Consider the following 18,708-nt stretch of genomic DNA (forward strand, 5'->3'; position numbering starts at 1 on the left):
AGTAATGCTGAGCATCTTTTCATGTGTCTCTGGGCCCTCTGTATGTCCTCCTTGGAGAACTGTCTGTTCAAGTCCTTTGCCCATTTTTTAATTGGGTTGTTTGTCTTCCTGGAGTGGAGTCATGTGAGTTCTTTATATATTTTGGAGATCAGGCCCTTGTCTGAGGTATCATCGGCAAATATGTTTTCCCATACAGTTGGTTCTCTTTTCATTTTAATGCTGTTTTCTTTAGCCATGCAAAAACTTTTTAATTTGATGAGGTCTAATATTTTTATTCTTTCCTTTGTGTCCCCTGCTTTAGGGGACATATCCATGAAGATGTTGCTGCTTGGAATGTCTGAGATTTTCCTGCCAATGTTTTCCTCTAGGCCTTTTATAGTGCTATGACTTATATTTAAGTCTTTTATCCACCTTGAATTTATTTTTGTGTATGGTGTAAGTTGGTGATCGAGTTTCATTTTTTTGCATGTAGCTGTCCAGATCTCCCAACACCATTTGTTGAAGAGGCTATTTTTGCTCCATTTTATGCTTCTTCCCCCTTTGTCAAATATTAATTGACCATAGAGACTTGGGTTTATTTCTGGGCTCTCTGTTCTGATCCATTGGTCTATGTGCCTGTTTTTATGCCAGTACCAGGCTGTTTTGATTACAATGGCCTTGTAATACAGTTTGATATCAGGTACTCTGATCCCTCCTGCTTTGTTCTTCTTTCTCAAAATTGCTGCAGCTATTCGGGGTCATTTATGGTTCCATATACATTTCTGACATGTTTGTTCTATGTCTGTGAAGTATTTCAATCTATAAATCTCTTTGGGTGGTATGGGCATTTTGATGATGTTAAAAATGTACCATTTTCACCATTTGTAAGTATATAGTTCAGTGGTATGAAGTATTTCCATGCTGATGTGCAACCATCACCACCATCCACTCCAGGTTGCTTTGTAGAAGCATTTTTTATGTGGAGACGCCATAGATCAAAGTAGTCAGGACTTGGAAGACAACTGCCCATAAGGGTTGTTTGAATCCATAGGAAACTAGAGCCAGAATTGAACCTGTGTAGCATTAAGCCACTTTGGTTGGATGCTATTAACTCAGCATAAGCAAGTCTAGTCTGATTAGTGCACAGATGCTACTCCCTACCCCAGGGAGTGGCTTTGAGAGACCACTTGGAGAACTTAAAAGGGATCCCTGTAGTTTCACTTGAGAAATCCAAATGTCAAGAGGCTAACTTTTGGAGCAGCAGAGAGGGCTACACTTTGGGAAGCAACTTACTTCCAGGGTTAGCCAGTGCAGAGGAATGGCAAAGGTTTAACTATAATCTGACAGAAGTCAAGTACAAGAGTGGTCCAGTGAGGAGATCATCTTAGATCCTGTCAAAGAGGAAACAGAGGCACTGATGGGCTCTGAGGAAAAAACAAACAGCCAAAATAGAGATGCATGTCTTCTAGACCAAGGGCTGCAGGTAAAAGATCCCCAGGGATTAGCTGGGCATCTTCAAAGCCCTACAAAAGCACCAATAAGAGAAAGTTCACTTTTAACATCTGCCAAATCAGAAGAGTGTTGAAGCTGGTCATCACCATGGAAACCATCAAGTGAAGCCTTTCACGCTCCCCTTACCTCTTTCAGCATTCCCCCATCCATCCTGGAGGTATCATAAGCCCAGCTCACAAGATGGGAAAGCAATAGAAATACTAGGGAAGAAAGGGAGAAAACACAGCACACCTCTGCCTTCCCCAGCAGCTCCCGGCCTGCAGCAGACCTCAGGGGAGGAGGGAGAAAGCCACACCTGTAAGGCAAAATTACAGGGCTGCATATTTTAATTACTAAATTAGAAAAAGAGTTGAAACTTAAAGAATACATAAGACTTTTTGTTAGGTACTAACAAGCATGGATGTCCAGCTGGCAGGAGAACTAGCCCCACAAAATGGATTTAAACTGGGACAATGGGAGATAAAAATAAAGTTGCTTTATGATTACACCCTGCAAGTCATGCTTATTCAACATGATGATCCAAATAAATCTGCAAGTATTTTCCAAAATCAGCAAAGACGGGTAGAAGATTTGACAGGAGTGTTATGGCAAAAGAAACTATTTGGGAATAAAAATAGGAACTGGTCAGCCATAGGCACAGAACAAGAAGAAAACTATTGGATGGGCCATTCTGGCCCTGAGGGTTCAAGTCACCTTCCATGGCCTTGGTCCTTCAGTTTCCAGGGGCATATTTGTGGCAAATGTAGAAGATACTTCTTTAGGATGCCTTAGCTTCACACAATTAAGATTTCAATTCACATATATAAATCCTATTATTCTAATTCCACCTGGGCCAGGTGTGTTGGAAAATGGTCAGTTGGTTTTCTACACCCATCCACTAGGCATTCTACTCGACATTCCTCCTTCCACTAGATATTCCTGTACTAGAAAGGCTGAAAAGATTTTTTTTTTAACCTGTGTTTCTCAGACTCCTTTGAAGATTGGGATCTGGGTGAGATATTTGTTTCAACAGTCGGGTGCACTTAGGTGAGATATTTGCAGATGAAAGTGAAGCAGACACCATTTTCCTGCTGATGCACAAGGAGAGACAGCCGGTGGACTCTGTTTTAGCGTCCCAAAGTCGTGGTGCCAGCAGCAGCAGATTCCTGAGTCCTGGATGGCAGAGACCTGTGGATTCCTGACCTCAGTGGTTTCAGGGTCAAGCCCCTCAGCTCCCACAGTCCAGGTACGTCCAAGGCCACAGCTCTCCTGAAGATTCCTAGTGGAAGTAATTTCTAGAGGTCCAGCTTAGAGCCTCTTCTCCAACCCTTCCAACAATTTTGAAAGCAGCTAATTTCTCATAATAAATAAATCTCTTTCTTCTCAAAAGATCCAGTTTTTGTTTCCAGCATTGAACCTTGACTGATGTATGAAAGTACCTTCTCATTATGATCTATCTGACTTAGCATTTAGCGTAGCCACAAAAGAGAGAATGGTCAGAACACATGAGTAGCCATTCCCCCGAACAGCAATATTTCTCAATAAGGTCTGATATCATACATCAGACTCTTATGAAGTTCACTGTCATAAGTCAGTATTACTGAGTTTGAGTAATTCTGGGGCATGGACTAAGCTCAGTTTCTATACAGGGTAGGGCAAAAGTAGGTTTGTAGTTGTGAGTACACAAAACACAGAGTTTATTCTTATATTATTGTTTATTTATTATTGTGTTATTTTCCATACAAACAACTGTAAGCCTACTTTGGCCCCACCCTTTATGTAAGGTTTGGTCTAAGTCTGGGCCTGGCTGAATTCACCAAGGAACATGCCACCTTATAAAGCTTTGGTGGAACAGGGCACTTAGCCTTCTCTGGTGGCATCACAACCTTGTACACACCTCAACATCCAAACACCCCATTAGTCCTTGGCTCCTTCTATGTCTCCAGATAGAAGACACTTCACTCCTGGTAAGACCAGCCCTGTCAGGCTCTTGTGGCAGATCTGACTGCCCAATAGTGTTCTCCATCCCATCCTCCTCCTCCTGCTCCTTTTGCTGCTCCCTCCTATGACAAAACCAACACACAGCATTAGGATCCAGTTAGTGGCTCATCAGGAAACCTCATCATTTTGACTGGAAAAGCCCTATTTTGAGGTATTTCCCACCCAGGCATAACACACCCAAAATCATAGCAGGTTCCTTCCACCACAGCAGGGAAGCATGCATCAAAGCCAGTGAGTTAGCAGAGGCCACCTCAACATTTTTCTAGTAACTCTTCCTTTGCTGTCTTCCACTTGAGCTCTCTGGACAGATGATCTTAAAGGTAGAAACTGTCCTATTTGTCCTATTCCCACCACTCAGTTCTGGACCATGCAGAGAGAAGATGCTTAGTAGGTTTTTGTTGAATGAATGAATGAATGAATGACACCTCTATTTTCCTTCTTTTTATCTTCCAGCCATAGAGGTCAGCTTTCACTAATGCTCTCTCTCATCCTCTGCCTTCACATATACTTTCCCCACTATACTCCACACACATCCACCTTCCAGTCACCACTTAGACCTCCACTTTTTCCAGGAACCTTCTCTGGATCCTTAGCCTAGTTTCTCTCATTACACATCCCCATACGAGGAAGTACACGTCCCTGTACTTCCTCATAGCACTCATCGTCCCTGAGTGTAACTACTTGTCCAAGTGTCTGTCTTCCCCACTATACGGTAAGCTTCAAGAAGGCAGTGAACCATGTGCCCTGTAAATATTTGTTGAATGGATAATAAATTTCTCTTTCAAATGCATGCCTTAAGAGTTAGGACCTTTCCCCCAAGAGCTCTCAGTCAGATTCTCTACTCAAAGAACAGGAAAGGGCACTCCAATCTACATCTCTGCCCTTGTAGAAGACAGCCCACCTGCCACCAAGTTTGTCATGCTTAACTCACTCACCAGGTCCCATTGGTCTCTTGGGGGTTGGTATTTGTGTTATCTTCTATGCTGTGCTTACTAGAGCAGTTCAGTTTCACTACTTCTCTACTTTTTTTTCTTATTGTGTCATTTCATTTAGTTTATTCATTTTTATTTTCTCCTGTTTTCTTTATACTATTTAAAGGAAGTTATATTATAAGAAGGTATAGCTTTAAGCAGCTGCCTTGTCCTAAATCAGGAAAGCTAAATGTCACTCCCCACCTTCTCCCATCCCTCCCCACCAGCTGGTACTACAGAGCCATTACCTGTGTCCAAAGGAGACCTTCTGGTCCAGTCCTGGGGGAGTCCCCAGACTGTAAAGACTTTTCAATAAGATAGTGAAGAGTTTCTCACCACAAGTCACTACATCTGATCACAAAGGACAACAAAAGCCCAGGATTCTCTGGCCTGAGAAAGTGAGTAAGTCCAGATTCCAAAAACAACCCTATTGCTTATGCATGCATCTGTGTTTCCCCAGAGCCAGGCTCGGGAGCCTGCATCTCTAAAGTGTCAGAAAATCTCTAACATGTAGATAAATTAGCAAAGAATAAATCAATGAGTAAATGACTGAGAGGATGAATGGATGGATGGATGGGTAAATGGGTAGATGGATGAAATAACCAACAACTGAATAAATAAAATTGAATTAATCAATGAGCAAATAAATGGATGAATAGATGGATGGATGGGATAGGCAGAGGGAAGATGGATAAGTGAATGAATGAACAAGTGAATAGAAAAGTGAATAAGTGAATTAGTAGATCAGTGATTGAATCAGGGGTGGAGAGTTAGCCCAAGGACAGAGTTCTGGGGTAGAGCTCAGATGGGGTAAAACTCAGGAATGAAAAATAATTTCAAAAGGGAGGGAGACACATGGAAAGAGAGGCTCAAAGATGTCCCAAATTCAGACCACTGCAATATTTTTGGTTATTAAAAATATTTCTTTTTTATATTTTGATGTAGTCACTTTGATGGTAGCATAATGGTCAACACCAAAAGTCTCCTCTGTCAAAATGTCTTGTTTAGGGGACAAGACAGCAGATGAGCTTTTGCAAAGCAAGGAAACAACAAGACCCCTGGTGACTATAAGGCCAAAGGACAGGCAGGAAATCAGGTGCAGAGCAAGCCAACAACGGAGACAAAAAAAGGCAGTGTTCTTGGTGCCTGGGAACCAGAGTCCTGGGGAAGTGCTTCTCCGCTTCAGTAGAGGGACTTAAGCTTGGGTCACGAGACAATGTTAACATTGTATTTTCTGCTTCTTTCCTGTCTGGGTTGCCTTCATTTTTAGGTAAGTTCTTTTTGGAAGGCCTCATGCCAAAGAGATAAAAGGGAGGGTTTAGAAGGAAAAGAGAAAATCTCCATATCTCTTGAGATGAACAATAGGATTGAAGCAGAACAGGAGTGGTACACAGGCAATTGCTCACTTATCCCCAGTACTTGCTCCAAGAGACAATAAAAAATATAGGGATGGGAGGAATCTTGGAACTTGAAATTCACAGGAGGTAAATTCAGGATCAGTAAAAGAAAGTGCTCCTTCACACAGCAAGGAGCGAGTTTACAGAACTCATCATCCCAAGAGAAGATGCAGCTGGAAACATAACTAGGATCCCCAAACTTGCAGATACATATTGGACAATCGAAAGAAGGGGATTATGTTATGTTGACATCGAGGGGAATCTTGTACTCCCTTGATCTGCTCTTCTGCTCCCTGGACTAAAACAAGATCCAGGACTGCAGGAACCATGGAGATGACCTAATGCAGTGATCCAAGGATCTCAAGTTTGATCTGGGGTTAACAATTGCCTAGGAAACTAACTTCCTTCTTTCTTGCTGCCTTCCTATAAGTGCCAGTGACAGATTCCATCTGTTAAACACCTTCTATTTTCCAGGCACTATTACTTTACACCCACTGTTTAATTTAAATCAAGCATCCAAAAAGCACTTACTGAGTACTCTTTTGTGCTCACCACTCTATGAAGTTCTATGGGTAGTGGAGAATTAAAAGACTCCATCTAGGTCATTAAGAAGCCTATGGTACAGTTGAGAAGGCAGAATAAATATGCATAATTTATTAAAGAATTGACAGATACAGGAAACCACTAGAAATGATTGATAGATACAGGAAAGCATTACATATTTGAGGCATGTAAGATAAGGGACTAGTGGGGGCTGAAGCCTTAGAAATTGTGTGTTTAATGGAGTTATAGCAAAGCGGTGAAGAGTGAGGCCCTGGCTCCAGACTGCCTGATTCTAATGCCAGCTGTTGCATGTACCAGCTGTGGGATCTGGGTAAACTATTCACTGTCTCTGAACCTCGCTTTCTTTACCTGTGGAATGTGAGTGACAACACTGTCTTCCTCATGGAGCTGTTAAAACAGTTAAATATATCAATGTATCCAAAGCATTTAGAATAATTCCTGAATATAGTAAGTGCTCAATAAATGTTCATTATCAGTATTTCTGGTAAGGGGCACCACGAGGATAGTGGTGACCAGAAGGCAGGCCAAGAGCTACCTCTGCTGTCTGGCTGTGGTCAAGATGAAATTCTAATCCTCCAACAGCCTACAGAGTCCCAAATGCTCTACCCCTGGCTACTCTTAAATCTCATCTTATGCCTTCTCCCCAGCTCATTGTGCTGAGACACACCACCTTTCTCTCTGTTCTGTTCCCTTAGGATGAGGACAAGCTCTTTTCCACCTCAGAATGTCACACGTGACTTCCTTTGCCTGGAGCGTCACTCCTCCCCCGTACTTCACATGGCTGGCTCCCTCTCTACCCACTAGTCTAGCTTAAATGTCACTTCCTCAGAAAGGCTTTCTGTTGCCATCTGTATCTGACAGGGTGGTGGCGGGAGACAATGGCACACTCACATGGGGGTAATTCATGGAGGTGTGATAAAAGGACAGTTTATAAATGGGTGGAGCAAGACAAAGGGAGAGAACAAGGGACAGAGCAGAAAGAAACCTAGGCCAGAAGGAAGGAGGAGCAGGACCATGGCTAAGCCAGCCCAGGGTGATCCCGTACCAAGGAGCTCAGAGAATACATCCCCCAACCTCATCCCCCACTCTCTCTCCAACTGGAGATTCCCTTTGGTTAAACCTACTAAAACCAGAGTGCAGGAGAGCCCACTGATGCCATCCATCCAGATCAGCCTGCCAGGTCAGAGACTGGAGTGAACAGGGGGTTGGGAGGGCCTGGAGGAGCGAAGGGAAGCTTTCTGGCACACCATCCAACCAGAAGCATGCTCCCAATGTTACTCTCCAAGTTATAACCTTAATCTTGTTTACGAACACAGTTAGAACAGTTCATGTTTATTTAAGATCCATCTCTCATATTGCTGTGAGCTCTAGAGCCATGTTGGCTTTGCTTACCACTGGGTATCCACTTAGATACATCACTGGGGTCATAATATATGAAACAGATGAATGAGTGGATAAAGTTGCTGCTACCCAAGAAAGATCCAAACTGGATTGTCCAAAGATGTGCAGCCATCTCAAGTTTGGCCCAGATCAGTAGCCAAGAAGAACAGTATGCAAGAGATTCAGTCAATAGACAGGGATTCCCTATAGGTGGAGACTAAACCTGGAGTGGCAGAATCCTAGTTCCAGTTTGCTTGCCCATTTTGAGCAAGACCTGAGTCAACAGCTGAGGATAGGAGATGAAGTCCAATCTCCAGGAGGAAGTTGGCAAGAACCAGGCAGGGTGGCAGGACCTCAGCAGGCAGTCAAGCCCAGGTAGGAACTGGGATGCTTGGGAAAGGAAGCAAGTCAGACCCTCTGTGAGGAAGAGGAACAGTCCAGCCTCCCTCTACTAACACTGCAGACAGTGTGATTTTTCTAAATTATAAATCTGATCGTGTCATTCCCCCCACAGAAACACTCCCACTCACTTTCTCAGCAAACATTTATTGCCTGCCTCTGATGTGCAAACCCAATCTTCTTAACACAGTAATAAGTCCCTGCATATCCTGGCCCCTGCTTGCCTCTCTAGCCTCTTCTCACACTTCCACCTCCAACACACCTGTGCACACTCACACTCTCTCTCTCCACCAAGATTTCCAATACACCAGTCCCTCCTTCCCCTCTGCATTTTTTCACATACAGTTCCCTCAACTGAAACACTCGTCACCTGTAATTCACTGGCTAAATTTTGCTTTCTTTGGGTCTCAGCTTAGACTTTGCTTCCTCTGGGAAGTCACCCCTGATCTTCCAAGGTAGAGTTAAGGACTTCTCCTTTGGGCTTTTGAGTTATCACATCACCCTATACTTTCCTCATCAGACCACTTGTCACTCCGTACACAGCTGCCTATATAAGTGTCTGTCTCCTACCTAGACAATGAATCTATTAAAATAGGGCAGAGTCTGTCTCGTCCAGTATGGTACACCCAATACCTAGAACAGTGCCTGGTACATAATAGGTGTTCAAAATATTGATGAATGATTAAGTAGATGGATGGATGGATGGCAGACACTTGACTGATATTGAGAGAAAGCTTTGATTCAGTCCAGTTCAGCAGAAACTCATCAAACAATACTGAATCCTGGGCCAAACACGGGAAGAAAGCACTAGTTAACCCAGGCCACAATAGGGTCAGACACTCTGAAAAGACTCTAACAAGATTCACCACATGAGGTTTTATCAGCTGTGAGTGGGCAGGGTCAGGGAGGACCAGGCTGATGTTACTCAAGAAAGACTTCTAAAAAAAGTGAATAGTGGCACTCAAAGGAAGTGATGCACAGGGGTAATAATACTGTCACAGCCTGCATTATGGTATACTTATTTTATGTAAAGCTCTGTGCTAAAAGCTTTATATATTTTATTTCATATAAGTGACAGAGGCAAGATGTAAAACCAGAGTCTGATTCCAGGGTTACATGCTTAATGAATATGCTACAAAGTCTCTCAAAGCTCAGGAAGAGAGGAAACAGGGATATGTCCCAAGCAAGGACATCCAACAAAGACAAAGATGGCAATAAACAAGTCTTGGACAAGGTCTGGCAGAGTGTCAGCCCTGGCAGGTATAGAGAAGCAGAGGACTACAGACAAGGGAAAGAATCCTGTATAAGACTGAATATCAGGCTAAAGACTTTAGAGTTGGACCCACAGGCAACAGGATGTTGGATGGAATCATGATTACCTGGTGCTTGAATCGGCACTTTCCATGGGTGAGGAAAGACAGATGACCACTTAGGAGACTTTAGAGAGAGCCAGGAGACAGGTGACAAGTAACTGAACTTTGAAGGTGACCTGGGGAAATAAAGGAGCCCTGGCAGAAGAATACAGGGTAGAACTGTGGTAGTGAGAGGCAGTGGGCTACCCCATTCAGCCCTGTCATTCTGGTTTTACTCTCAATGCAAACTTAAGTATTGAATCAGTTCTGGCTCCTGCCCCAGACCAAAAGCTGCTTCTGTTTTCATTTGTCAACTTAAACAAACCTGATTAACTGCCTTGCTGTTGCATAAACAGGTCTGTGGATCTCAGAGTCATTAGCCAGGACTAATTTTGAAGTCACTGACCTCCTGTCTCTCCGAGAAACTTAATTTAATTGACTTGATTTTTTAAAAAAATTTCTGTGATGACTTTAATGGAAATAGGCCACTAGCAGAGAGATCTTGGTGACAAATAAAAATTCAAATGACTGAAGAGCTTCAACAGTCAACCAGTCCACCACAATGAGCCTGATTTCCCTGGTGGCTTGGCTGGCTCCCAAGAGTGCTAACTCTTCTCCCAAGTATTCCCCCTTGACTGAGTGGGAACTGCCTACCCAATAATGATGTCACCTTGGAGTTAGAGGTGAAGGGCAGAGCTTGATGGAGATACACAGGAATGTGAAAGAGAAAACCCAAACCTTCCCCCTGTGTTCTCTGTCTGCGTGGAGGGAACCAGCATTTACTCCAGGGTACAAGCCAGGAACCTGAGATGACTCCCTCTTCCCCACCCATCGATCACCAAGTCCTGTCTATTTTAACTCATTAATATCTCTGAGAGCACCCATTTACCTCCATCTCTACTATCTTATCTTTCTTGGTTACTACAAAACAGCTCCATCCCCATCCCCACATATTCCTACATTCTGTGCCTCAGCCACAGTGAAAGGTTATCCTGTGCCTCCAGGGTACCATTTATGTTCCATCATTGCAACCAGGGGAGAAGGCTACCCATGCACTGTTCATCCCACCAATGGGGACAGATGAAGCAGGAGTAAACGTTAATGGCATCACATTTAACATTGGTGCCCTGTATTCATTTCTTAGGGCTGCTACAACTTACCAAAAACTTGGTAGCTTAAAATAATACAAAGTTATTCTCCTGCAGTTCTGGAGGCCAGAAGTCCAAAATCAAGGTCAGAAGGAGGACCCTTCCTTGCCTCTTCTAGCTTCAGGTAGCTGTCAGCATTCCTTGGCTTGTGGCTACATCACTCCCATCTCTGCCTTCATCTTCACATGGCCTTCTCCTCTTCTCTCCCTGTGTCTTCTCCTCTGTCTCTTATAAGGACATTTGTCACTAGATCTATGGTCACTGAGATAATCCAGAATGATCTCACCTCAAGGTTCCTAACTTAATTACATCTACAAAGATATCTTTTTCCAAATAAGGTCACATTCGCAGGTTCCAGGATTACAGTGTGAGCACATCTTTTGGGCACCTAACCATTGAAGGCCGTGTTGTGGGTAACACGTGAGCAGGAGGATGACTGTAAACTGAATATGCGTCACCTCAAGATTAATCCCCAATGTAATGGTATTTGGATCTGGGGCCTTTGGGAGGAGATTAGATCATGAGGGAAGAACCTTCATGAGTGGGACTAGGAAGCAGGTGTTAACCAGACACCAAATCTGCTGGCACCTTGACCTTGAACGTCCCAGCCTCCAGAACTGTGATAAATTTCTATTGTTTATAAGCCACCTAGCTATGTTAATTTGGTAACAGCCCAAATGAACTAAGACAAATACCTTCCTGGAAATACGAGTAGCAAATGAGATACAGCACTATGACCCAGGGATGTGACTAGAAGGGTAAAGGTATCAGCTAATTTGTTCTTTAAAATGTAACCCAGTTTTGTACTTACGCCCTGACCCCCAAGGAACCCTGAAAGGAACCAGAAGTAGAGCAGAGTCTGAGGCCTGAGCCAGTCCCTGCTTCCTCTGGAGCTGGGATCCTATGACATAGCCTGCCCATCATCAGCCCTTGCCCTGAAAGCTCTGAGACACCCCGTCCACCCCCACATCCTTAAGCCTATCTTATGAGCTTCAGGAAAGAGCTGAATGAGAGGAAAGAATACACCACTAGGATCTGAATCCTGGCTCAGCCACTTCCTAGTTGCTTCAGTTTCCATAAGGGAGAATAATGATAGTTATCTCTCTGGGCTGCTAGGGCACAAGAAGTATGAGCACTGTTCCTGGCACATAATGGGGGTTCTAAAAATGGTTGGTTTCCCTACCCACTTCAAAGGTCACCTATTCCTTCTGTATCTATCAAGGAAGGGTGGCCCCATGTTTTTCCCATCCTGCAGTCATCCAGTCTGCTGGGGTGGCTTAAAAAGATACATAATCAATGAGGGGAGCTATAATAGACTCTGTACTTCACATAGCACCAAACAAGCTTGAGTGAAAACTCCTCCTCCTTTGTTCTTTAGGACCAGGCAATGAATGAATGCTTCATCCCCTGCCATCCTGCATTAAGCAATGTTTCAACTCTGTGTCTTTCTTTATCTAATAAATGGGGTTACTGGGTAAAGGCTACACTCCTTGGATAACTTAGCATGCTTTTCAGTTCCCTCCTAGTTGTTATATAGGATATGATTTTATTCCCCTAATTTACTGTTGCTGGACCAAGGAAGGGCTGTCCAGGTCATACTCCTGGTGTTGTAAAATTCTAGCACAGCTCACACCCTTCAGGTATGACAGGTGCCAAAGACTCCAAGCTCCCATAAGATACTTGTGAGCAAAGAGACAGAAAAGGAGCAGTGAGAATAAACATCACCCAATTGGGGATGAAGTCCTCTGATGTCCCACCACTGCCACTCACAGATGCATACTGGGAAATGTCACAGTAAGGGAAGGTAGCTGACACTAGGAGACAGTGTACAATGCTTGGCAGTGACTATAAAATGTTGCCTGGGGATGGGTTTCACACATTTGAGGAACATCACCCCTCTTTAGACAAAAAGGCTTCACATTGCCAGCCTCTATGCAACTGTCTATTAGGTTCCACCTGGATAATAAAACTTCCCCAATATCCAGTCTCCTTGTCTGTAGCCTGAGAAATTGAAAAACTCTAATCTAGATTCTTCACCCAGAACAATGCAGAAATGTTTCTCTGAGTTGGACCCAGTCCCCTCCAGCAGCTCGAGTCATGCCCTGGCAATGCAAGCTTTTAGGTGAGCTGTTTTTCCTCCCAGTGCTGGTCTACCCCACTCTCCCACCCAAAGCCCCTCCCCCTTGGGAATAGCACTCACAGGGCTAAGATGAAAGACTGGTGCCGCAGGCCCCCATGGCAACTTGATTGCTTTTAATTAATTCTGCTTGATTACAGCACAAGGGAGTCGCATCGAAGAGATAAGACAGGCTCTTTATATTCTGTCTCATTAAAAAAGTTTGGATCAGGAAGCTTTTTCAAAGAACTATGTGTCTCCTTTACTTTTGTGTCATTTTTAATTGAGGAAGACACAGGGAGATGTGCCGAGCTGTGCTGAGCAGAGACATGTAAATGAAAGATGAAATGCTGAGGTCCCTTTTGTGATAAAAGCAGCTAGGATTGGGATCCGGGTGAGATAGCCAGGACAGAGCCCGTCCATTGTGGCTGAAAGAGACTGTTGGTACAGAAACATCCCTTTTAGCACACTACCAATAGTGCATTAGTCCAGATCTATGGAACAACACAGCTCAGGCTCTTTACAAGGCACAAAAAACTCTAGGGGAGAAGCTGGGAGATTGTGCAGCAGTGTTAAGAGAAAAAGGATGGAGAGGATGGATCACCACCAATTATCTGTACCTATGTTCCCTAGCTAGAAGACCACCACCTCCTCAAGGAAACCTAATTCAACTTCTTCATGCAGATTTAATCTCCTGCAATACATGCTTCATCTCTCCGGCAAAAGCATCATGTTGTATTAGTTTTCTATTGCTACATAACAAATTACCCCAAAACTTAGTGGTTGAAAAAGGCAAAGAGGGCCCTGACCCATGTGGCTCAATTGGTTGGATGTCGTCCCACAAAGCAAAAGGTCACCTATTTGATTCCCAGTCAGGGCACATGCCTGGGTCGCAGGTTCAGTCCGTGGTTGGGGGCATGCAAGAGGCAACAGATCGACGTTTCTCTCAAATATTGATGTTTCTCTCTCTCTTTCACCCTCCCTTCCCCTCTCTCTAAAAATAAATAAATAAAATCTTTTTTCTAAAGGCAAAGAGGGAGCTTGCAGTCAAGATACGGGTGTAGGTAAATGCAATACTCCCATCTTCCCACAACCACATCAAAATTACAACTAAACTACAGAACAACCATCATTCAGAACCACCTGAAATCTAGCTGAACAGAAGTCCTACAACTAAGGCTATAAACCAGAAGCTACATCAAGACTAATAGGAGGGGCAGAACACAAAAAGGGCTGGTCCCACACCCATGTGTGGTGGGTAAAAATCAGGAGCTAAATATCTTAGCTGCAGAGGTGCCCCCTGAGGAGATTCAGGTCCCAGCTCCACACAAGGCTCCCCAGCCTAGGGTTCCAGTGACAGGAAGAGAAGTCCTCATAACTGTGGCTATCGAAAACCAGTGGGGATTGTGGCTGAGTGAGGTGGAGTCCCAGGCATTCCTCTTAAAGGGCCTGTGCACAAACTTACTTGGACTCACTCCCTCAGAGCTCCAGTGCTAGGACAGCAGCTTGAAGGGCACCAGGGATATACAGAGAGTAACTGAATTGTCTGGCATCAGGGTGAGAGCTGGAGAAGCAGCTTTCTCTCAGACAGAAGTACTGGCAGAAGCCATTGTTCATTTTCTGAGCCCTTCACTTTCCGTCTGCAGGCAGGTGCCATATCTGAGTCTCCATCAACCTGACTCACTCTGCCAAGATGATTCCCTGATAGTCTGCCCCACCCAGCTTGCAGGCCCACCCCAAGCTATTTCCAGTGGTTTTTCTATATAAATGGCCTGTCTTGGCTCAAGCTTCAGACTTTCCTAAAATCTCTCAAACCAGCAACATCTGGTCTCATACTTCTCACTAAACAGCCCAAGGCCTGGCACTAGCAGCAGCCAGCCTTGGTTTGCAGCTTGGCCTCTCCTGAGTACCTCCAAGCCCAGAACAAGTAGCTGCCGTCTGCAGATCACTTTGTAGCTCATGCCCAGTGGCCCCAGGCAGAACACAGGCAGCAGCTGACCTTGGTCTGCACCTCCCAGGAGTCTCCAGAGCCAATGCACCCAGTGGACAGCTTCAGACCATGTCAAAGCACCATTCAACCACCTCCACAAGTGACACTCTCAAGGGGTGGGCTCAGTGGACACCAGAACCCCACTGAAGAAAGAGGTGTCCTACTCTATGGGGTGAGCCCCTGCACAGCTGATCACAGCCAGTCCTTGTAGCCAATTACCCTGGGGATAAATCCCTCTCATTGATGTGCCAACAGCAATAAAGACTCAACTACAACAGGAGGGTGTACACAGCACCCCCAGGCATGAGGTCATACCTGGAATGCCCAGCTTAGAGGAACAGAGGCTGTGCCACTGGACCCTACAGGACACCTACTACATTAAGCCATTCTACCAAGCCCAGGAGACATAGCAGCCCTACCTCACACATAGAAACAAACACAGGGAATCTGCCAAAATGAGGAGATAAAGAAACATGTCCCAAATGAAAGAACAGAACAAAACACCAGAAAACAAACTAAATAAAATTCAGACAAACAATCAACTAGATGCAGAGTTCAAAACACTAGTTATAAGGATGCTCAATGAACTTAGTGAGGACCTCAACAGCATTAAAAAAAAAAAAAAAAAAAGAAAACTATAAAAAAGAACCAGTCAGAAATAAAACAAACACTAACAGACATGAAGAATATTTACAGGGATTCAATAGTAGAGTAAATGAAGCCAAGAATCAAATTAACAATTTGGAATACAAGGAAGCAAAAAACACTCAATCAGAAGAGCAAAAAGAAACAAAAATCCATAAAAACAAGGATAATGTAAGAAGCCTCCAGGACAAATTCAAGCATATCAACATTTGCATCATGGAGGTGCCAGGAGAAGAGAGAGAGCAATGAATTGAAAATCTGTTTGAAAAAATAATGACAGAAAACTTTATGTTATGGTGAAGGAAATAGACATGAGTCCAGGAAACTCAGAGAGTCCTAAACAAAATGATCCCAAGAGGACCACATCAAGACACATCATAATTAAAATGCAAAAGGTGAGGCTTCTGGTCAAGATGGTGATGTAGGCAGACATGGCTCACCTCTTTGCACAACCACATCAAAATTACAACTAAAATATTGAACAACTATCATTCAGGAAGGTCAGAAATCAAGTTGAATGGAAGTCTGACAACTATGGAATTGAAGAAACCACATCCATCCAGACTGGTAGGAGGGGCACGGATACAGAATGGGCTGGCCCCATGCTCACGTGGCTAAAAATTCAGGAGGGATATCTCAGGAGTGAGGAGTCCCACACCCACACCAGGCCCCCCAGCCCAGGATTCCAGTGCCAGGAAGGTAAGTCCCCACAACTTCTGGCTGTGAAAACCATTGGGGATTGAGTTGGTGGAGGAGGCTGCTGGAACCCCAAGTTCTTCTTGAGGAACCCACACACAGACTCACCTACTCAGACTTACACTCTCTGAGCTCCAGCACCAGGGTTGCAACTGGAAAGGCACCAGTGGTACACAGAGAGAGGCTGAAGTATCTGGCATTGGGGTGAGCAGAGGCCATTGTCCCTCAGAGCTGGTGCCATATCTGAGATTGGTGCCATATCTGAGACTCCATCAACCTGGTTAACACTGTGTGACCCACTATGGAGATCCACAGAGGCTCTACCTCACCCAACCTATAGGCCCACCCAAGCTGCTTTTCCATAAGAATGGCTGGTCTTGGATCCTAAATCCTATCAAACAAGCAATGGCTGGCTTCAGTGAGCCCTAGCAGCAGCCAGATTAGAGTCACAGCTTGGCTTCACCTGGGAATCTCCAAGCCCAGCACAAGTAGCACCATCTCAGATTGCTTTATAGCTCAGGCAGGGTGCCTTAGGCAAACATGGGTAGGGGCTGATCTTGGCCTACACCACCCAGGAAACCCCAGGACAATGCACCCAGTGGAAAGCTACAGACCACATTGGAGCACCACTAACCTGCCCCTGCATAGCTGATCCTCCATAGAGTGTGGAGGTTGGTGGTAAGTGGTCACAGCCAATCCTTGCAACTGGCTGGACTATGTAAATCCCTCCCATTGATCTGCCAACAGCAGCCAAGGCTCAACTACAAGAGGAGGGTGTACTCAGCCCACTCAAAGGATGCACCTCAAGTTCACAGCTTGGGTAATAGGTGAGGCTGTGCCACTGGACCTTACAGAACACCTACTACATTAGGCCACACTACCAAGACATGTTGTCAAAGCAGCTCTAGGTAGGAACACACAGAGAGGCTGCCAAAATGAGGAGATAAGGAAACTTGGCCCAAATGAAAGAACATATCAAAACTCCAGAAAAAGAGCTAAACAAAATGGAGATAAATAATCTATCAGATGCAGAGTTCAAAACACTGGTTATAAGGATGCTCAAGGAAATTAGTGAGGACCTCAGCAGCATAAAAAAGACCCAGACAGAAATGAAGGATTCACTAATTGAAATAAAGAACAATTTACAGGGGAACAACAGTAGCATGGATGAAGCCAAGAATTAAATCAATGATTTGGAACACAAGGAAGCAAAAAACAACCACACAGAACAATAAGAAGAAAAAATAATCCAAAAAAGTGAGGATAGTATAAACAGCCTCTGGGATAACTTTAAGAAGTCCAACATTGGCCTCAAAGGGGTGCCAGAAGGAAAAGAGAAAGAACAAGAAATTTGAAATCTATCTGAAAAATAGTGAAAGAAAACTTCCCTAATTTGGTGAAGGGAATAGACATGCAAGTCCAGGAAGCACAGAGTCCTAGTTACTACGGATGCAAAGAGGCCCACTCCAAGACACATCATCATTTAAAAGCCAAAGGTAAAAGATAGAGATTCTTAAAAGCAAGAAAAAAGAAGTTAGTTACTGGAAGGTTACCAGATAGGAGCGGGTAAGGGGAGAATGAGTGAAGAAGTGATGGGATTAAGAAGTACAAATAGGTAGTTTCAGAATAGCCATGGGGATGTAAAGGACAGTATAGGAAATGAAATAGCCAAAGAACTTATATCCATGGCTCATGGCCATGAACAATGGTGGGGGGATTGCCTGAGGGAGCTGGGATGCAGGATGGACGGGGGCAAAGGGGCAAATATCAAGACAACTGTAATAGCATAATCAATACAATATAATTTTAAAAAAGAAAAAGGTGCAAAAGGTTAGCAGGCTAGGGGCATGTGGAAGAAGGTAAAGGGGGGATAAATGGTGATGGAAGGAGACTTAACTTTGAGGGGTGAACACACAATATGATAAACAGATGATGTATTATAGAATTCTATACCTGAAACCTATATAATTTTATTAGTCAATGTCACCCCAATTAATTCAATCAATCAAACAACACAAAAGGTTAAAGGCAAAGAGAGAATCTTAAAAGCAGCTAGAGAAAAGCAGTTACCTCGAAGGGAGCTTGCATTAGACCAGAGGTGTCCAACCCATGGCCCACAAGCCGCATGCAGCCCAGGATGGCTATGAATGTGGCCTAACACAAATTCATCAATTTACTTAAAACCTTTTTGTTCTCATCAGTGTTTGTTAGTGTTTGTGTATTTGATGTGTAGCCCAAGACAACTCTTCTTCTTCCAGTGCAGCCCAGGGACGCCAAAAGGTTGGACACCCCTGCTTAGACTATCAGCTGACTTCTCAACAAAAACTTTACATACAGGTCAGAAGGGATTGGCACAAAATATTCAAAGTGATGAAAAGTAAGGACCTACAACCGAGGTTGCTCTACCTAACAAAGCTATCATTTAGAATCCAAGGCCAGATAAAGAGCTTCCCAGGGAAAAAAAAAGCAAAAGGAGTTCATGATCACCAAACCAGTATTACATGAAATGTTAAAGCATCTTCCTTAAGAAGAAGAAGAAGAAAAACTCAAAAATATGAAAAATAAAATAGCAATAAATA

This window comes from Desmodus rotundus, chromosome 3 (genome assembly GCF_022682495.2).
Source record: "Desmodus rotundus isolate HL8 chromosome 3, HLdesRot8A.1, whole genome shotgun sequence".
Lineage (NCBI taxonomy): Eukaryota > Metazoa > Chordata > Mammalia > Chiroptera > Phyllostomidae > Desmodus > Desmodus rotundus.